We start from the raw sequence: 5,288 nt of genomic DNA, 5'->3' as shown, positions 1-5,288 counted from the left end.
AGGCTGAAACCTATAATTTTTCTTAAGTCCTCTCTCTTCAAACCTTTATATCTGACCAGTCAGTTTTATAGACTTGACTTTTAAAAAATCTTGACTTCATTCCATTTCCACTATCTGTGTCTTACACCAAGAATCCATATCTTATCTAAGGAATCTTCAATATTGTTCATTGTTCTTCACCTAAATTCAAACCTTGTAACTTAAGCATAAAGAGACTGTAGAATATAGATATTACCAACTTTATGATCTTCATATTGTACCATTTTCTCCTTTACTTTCTTCTTTCTGATCAATTTGTCCTCCCCTGCCTTTGTTAATCACTATGCTACTTTTCGTTTCGGATCCTTCCTAGAAGCCATTTCCTCTTTTAGAATATTCTTCCTCTTTTATACTTAATTCAGACTGAAATATTCAAAGCTTACCTAAAATAACCTCCTTGGGAAAAAAACCTTTTCATTAAAATTTTTGTGTTGATATGGCCCTCTTCTAATATGTCAGCACAGCACTCTATTAATATTCAGCATTATTATTGTATTAAATATTTAATTGTATATATAGTTATTTCATATCTGTATTCTCTATTAAAATTCCTTTCTTGGAAAGCAGGAATTATATATTTTTTCATTGGATTAATCTTAGTAAATAGCATAACCAAAACTACCATTGGTTAATGGCAGATACTCTATTAATGTGTATTTAAAAATGTGTTATTTTACTAAAAAACAAAATGAAACCATATTTTATAATTTATTTTTTCATAGACAATTGCTAGCTAGGATACTAGTAACTAGAGACAGAAAATAAAACTTTAAGTAATTTAGGGTGGCTATATAGAGTTTGCAACATACCAGTGGTAATAGAAAAAAAGTTATATTTATATGCCAATATAATTTTAACTAGCATTAAAATGTATATTAAGACCTACTTACATTTACACAGGACAATATACACTAAGGAAAATAATCTTATTATAAATGTACCATATTGTCATAAAATGTATCATATTTTATATAATATATTCATATGTCCACAAAATAAAAACAAAACACATATGGACAAATATATACATTAATGTCATGTTAATATTATAGAATTGATATAATTATATATAAAATTATATTATATGTGTTATATTTTAATATAGTTAATACTAATATTCTTTATAATATATAGCATATAAGTGATATATAAAATTTTATTATATAAATGAATATATACATTTATATAGAATATACATGGTAGATTGATTATATTATATGCATTTTAAATATTTTCCCATTTGTATTAAATATGATTTATTCTCATTTCTTTGGAATCCCCTTGAAATTCCTAACAAATTACTATTTTTCTCTAGTTTTCATATTTCCATGTTGAAGTTTAAAAAAAAGACTTGAATTTTTAAAAAGATAATTATTTATAGTCATGACATCTTATACTAAATTGCAATTTGACAAGAAAGAGCAAACCTGATTTTTACCCGATGCCACTTTCAGAAACACTGTTTCAAAGTTTTTAAATCTCCAAGAATAAAAATAACTTTATCAAGAACCACTACTAGAGAGTATCAATGATTTTATCTTTTGTGTTTTTAAATTAGGCTCCCATTGAACTTTTACAAATGCTTGATTTCAGGCATCGTTTCCTGAACTCATTTCTTTTTTCCTGGAAAATGAAATGCTGTTAAACTGTCACTTGAACAAAAATCAGATCTTTTAGTTCCTTCCTACTGAAAGCAGAAGAGATTAATTAATACCATATTTCTCCATGTTTTCCTTTGGATATCATTTATTCTACTTTCTTCCATCATCTCTGTGAGTTTCTTAAATTATTATTGCTTTTATGTAGTTCACTCTCTTTGAATACAAATTCTAAATAAATAACTTGAGTTTTAAAGATTTTTTTTGAGATCTTGTCCTAAATTTCAATAAAATGAGAAAGAGCAAAACTACATGAACAATAAAATGATATTCACTAACTTTAAATAATTTAGGAAAATCTAATCTAAATTAGTTACGCACAAGTCTAAGTCACAGCTTTTTTTATGTTTTAAATTATATTAACTGCAATTCATAACAAATAATTTATTAACTAATTTCCAAATTTGTTCCAAATTTCAGCATATTTTAATAAATGGATATTTTAAAATGTCAACCTTACTTCAAATATATTGACAAAAATGATTTAAAAATTTATTTGAAATTAATTTCTCTTACTGTCTACGTCCATGCTACCCTGAACAAGCCCGATCCCATCTGATCTCAGAAGCTAAGCAGGGTTGGGCCTGGTTAGTACTTGGTTGGGAGACCACCTAGGAAAACCAGGTGCTGTAGGCAAAAGAAATTTAAAAAATAATAATAATAATAAGAGATTATAAACTGACAAGGTCCTTGCAATCTGTGAGGTCAACCAAGGGATGCCTCGCCTAAAAAAAAAAAAAAATTAGTTTCTCTTAGGCAGCCTAATCAATGTCCATACAACTATAATATATATATATATATATATTTTATAATCATAGTAGTAGATTTAAGATGCCACATATTCTTTGCTAATCTTTTCGTTGAGAAATTCTCAATGGAATGCTTGCTCTTCAGCAAGTAAGCCTACATGTGAGATATCTAACTATATTAAAATGATAAGACTGCTGCTGTAACAAATACCTAAAAATATAGAAGTGGCTTTAGAATGAGTTAGTGGGAATAAGGTGAGAGAGTTTTGAGAAGTATAATATTACAAGCCTAGATTGCCCTGAATAGACTATAAAAAGAAATATATTTGCTAAAGTGCTGCTAGTGAGGGCTCTGAAGAAAGTGAGAGAAATTCTACTGGAAATGATAGGAAATGGGTTCTTTGTTATATAGTTTAAGAAAGCTTAGTAATACTGTGTCCTGGAGTTATATGGGAAGCAGAACTTGTAAGAAATAAATATGGATATTTAACTCAGAAGATTTTCAAAATGTTGAAGATGCTGCTTATTAGTAAAATGGGAGAGGGAGAAATAAATCGAGTGAAGAACTGTTAAACACAAATGAACCAGAACTTGATGATTTGGGAAATCCTCAACCTATCCAGATGCCAAAAAAACACTAAAATTGAGAGATTTCTTCAAAAAGTGTGACAAAAAGAAAAAGCTGACAGTGTGGCTGTATGTTTTGTTAACATCAGAAGATCAGTAGATAGAATACTCAGTCACATACAAGGCTCTTCGAAGACATTAAAGGTATGACTCACAGATCCCTTCAATTAAATCTTTAGACATTTTAGGAATATTTCCCCATATCTATTTCAGCAGAAAGCAAAAGTAGAGAAGGTTATTTCAGAAAGATCTTTAGAGGAGCCTTTTTCTAATGGAGTGGTCCCCTGTTAAATCCATGCAAAATCCTCAAGTTTGTCAAAACTTTTATATTAGCAGAAACTCCGCTAGCTTAGACTGAAAGGAATGGTACAAGAAGACTATGAAAATAAGGCTGATGGACCCGCCAAACTCCTCCTAACAGAAAGCAGTGTGATAGATTTCACTGCTGAAAACATGAGCCAACTTTCTCTAAAAAAGGAGGCATGTTTAAGAGGTTGAGACCAAGAGCCCAGACAACTAATTTTAGAGGCAAGAGGGTAAAATGAGAGACAAAGAGGGGTTTTCTCAGGCCTAGAAATTTAACAGGGTTTGCTTGAATTTCAAAATGGCTTTAGACTGATGACTCCTTTTTCCTAGCATTTCTCTGCATTTTGAACTCAAATATATATTAATTTTTATCTTATGCTTGTTTTACCATGTATTTAGGGTTGTTGTGAGCAAGTAACTTGTTTCTTTAGCTTTATAGGCCTACAAATGGTGGGGAAACATGACTGGGCTCCTATCTATACCTGATTTATGTTACTCAGATCACAGGTCCCCAACCCCCGGGATGCGGACTGGTATCTGTCTATTTCCTGTTAGAAACCAGGCCACACAGCAGGAAGTGAACAGCGGGCAAGCCAGCAAAGCTTCATCTGTTTTTGCAGTCACTCCCCAGCACTAGCATCACCACCTCAGCTCCACCTCAGATCATCACGCATTATATTCTCATAGGAGAAATGGTGTTAAAAATGTTGGGAACTGCTGATTTAGATGATAAGCTTTGGGACTTGATGAGATTTAGATGATACATGGGAGTTTTGGGTAGATCAGATTAAGAGAAAATTTTTTACTTTGAATTAATGCTGTAGTGTGACCTTTTGTGTCCTTGGAATGAGTGAATATATTTTGCATTTGAGAGAGATGTGGATCAGGCTGACTAGAGTACAGAGTGTAGTAGGCAGAAGTTTGATCCCATTACTTTCCGTCCCATGTGCCATGTTCGTGAATATGTTATTACATGACAAAAGGGACTTTGTAGATGCAATTAAGATTACTGTATTAGTTCCCTAGGGGTGCTGTATCAAATACAATAACCTCAATGGGTTAAAACAATAAGAATTTATTCTCTCACAGTTCTAGAGGCTAGAAGTTTGAAGTCAGGGTTTTGGCAGAGCTGTGCTCTCTCTAAAGGCTATAGGGAAGAATTCTTTCTTGCCTTTTCCTAGGTCCTGGTGATTGTTGGTAAGCCTTGGTTCTTCTTTGGCTTGTGGCTGCATCCATCCAACTTCTGCCTTGGTTGTCACATGGCCTTCTTCTTTCTGTGTTTGCCTGCATCTGTATGTCAACAGATACAGGAAAACATTCATACTGGAATTAAAGTACTTTAATTCAGTATGACCTTACCTTAATTTTATTAATTAAGTCATAAAGGGCTCTATTTCCAAATAAGGTCACATTCTGAAGTTCTGGGTGGACATGAATTTTGGAGGGATACCATTTAACCTAGTACAGCTATCAACCAGTTGACCTTAAGACAGGGAAATTATCCTGGATTACCTAGTGGGCCCAATGAAAGTAAAGCTTTCTCCCTGTTGGGAGCAAACAAACAAGTCAGAGAGATTTAGCAGAAGGAAAAGAGATTCCAAATGCCTTTGGTGGATTAGGGATGCATGGAAGGCATGAGAAAGAAAATTCTTCCAAAAAGCCGAATAAGCTTGAAAATAGATTCTCCCCTAGAGCCTGCAGATAAGAGCCCAGACCAACTGATACTTTGATTTGGCCTCCTAAGACCTTCGGCATAGTACTGGTAAAGCATACCTAGAAGTCTGATTTACAGAACAGTGAGATAACAAATGTGTATGTTTCACAATGCTAAATTGATGACAATTTGTTATGGCAGCAATATAAAACTACTACATTCTACTTCACAGAATTATGACTTTTGAATAAACAA

The 5,288-nt window shown here is 32.4% G+C and overlaps 1 pseudogene; it reads left to right on the top strand.

Annotated features, from left to right (window-relative positions):
- The first annotated feature begins 2,214 nt into the window (after window positions 1-2,214).
- On the top strand, window positions 2,215-2,333 carry LOC120591249 (uncharacterized; annotated as a pseudogene).
- Window positions 2,334-5,288: the final 2,955 nt, after the last annotated feature.

Source organism: Pteropus medius, unplaced genomic scaffold, assembly GCF_902729225.1.
Source record: "Pteropus medius unplaced genomic scaffold, Ma_sr-lr_union100, whole genome shotgun sequence".
In the NCBI taxonomy this organism is placed as follows: domain Eukaryota; kingdom Metazoa; phylum Chordata; class Mammalia; order Chiroptera; family Pteropodidae; genus Pteropus; species Pteropus medius.
The sequence above is the reverse complement of the archived record's forward strand: the minus strand, read 5'-3'. Positions and strand labels throughout refer to the sequence as shown.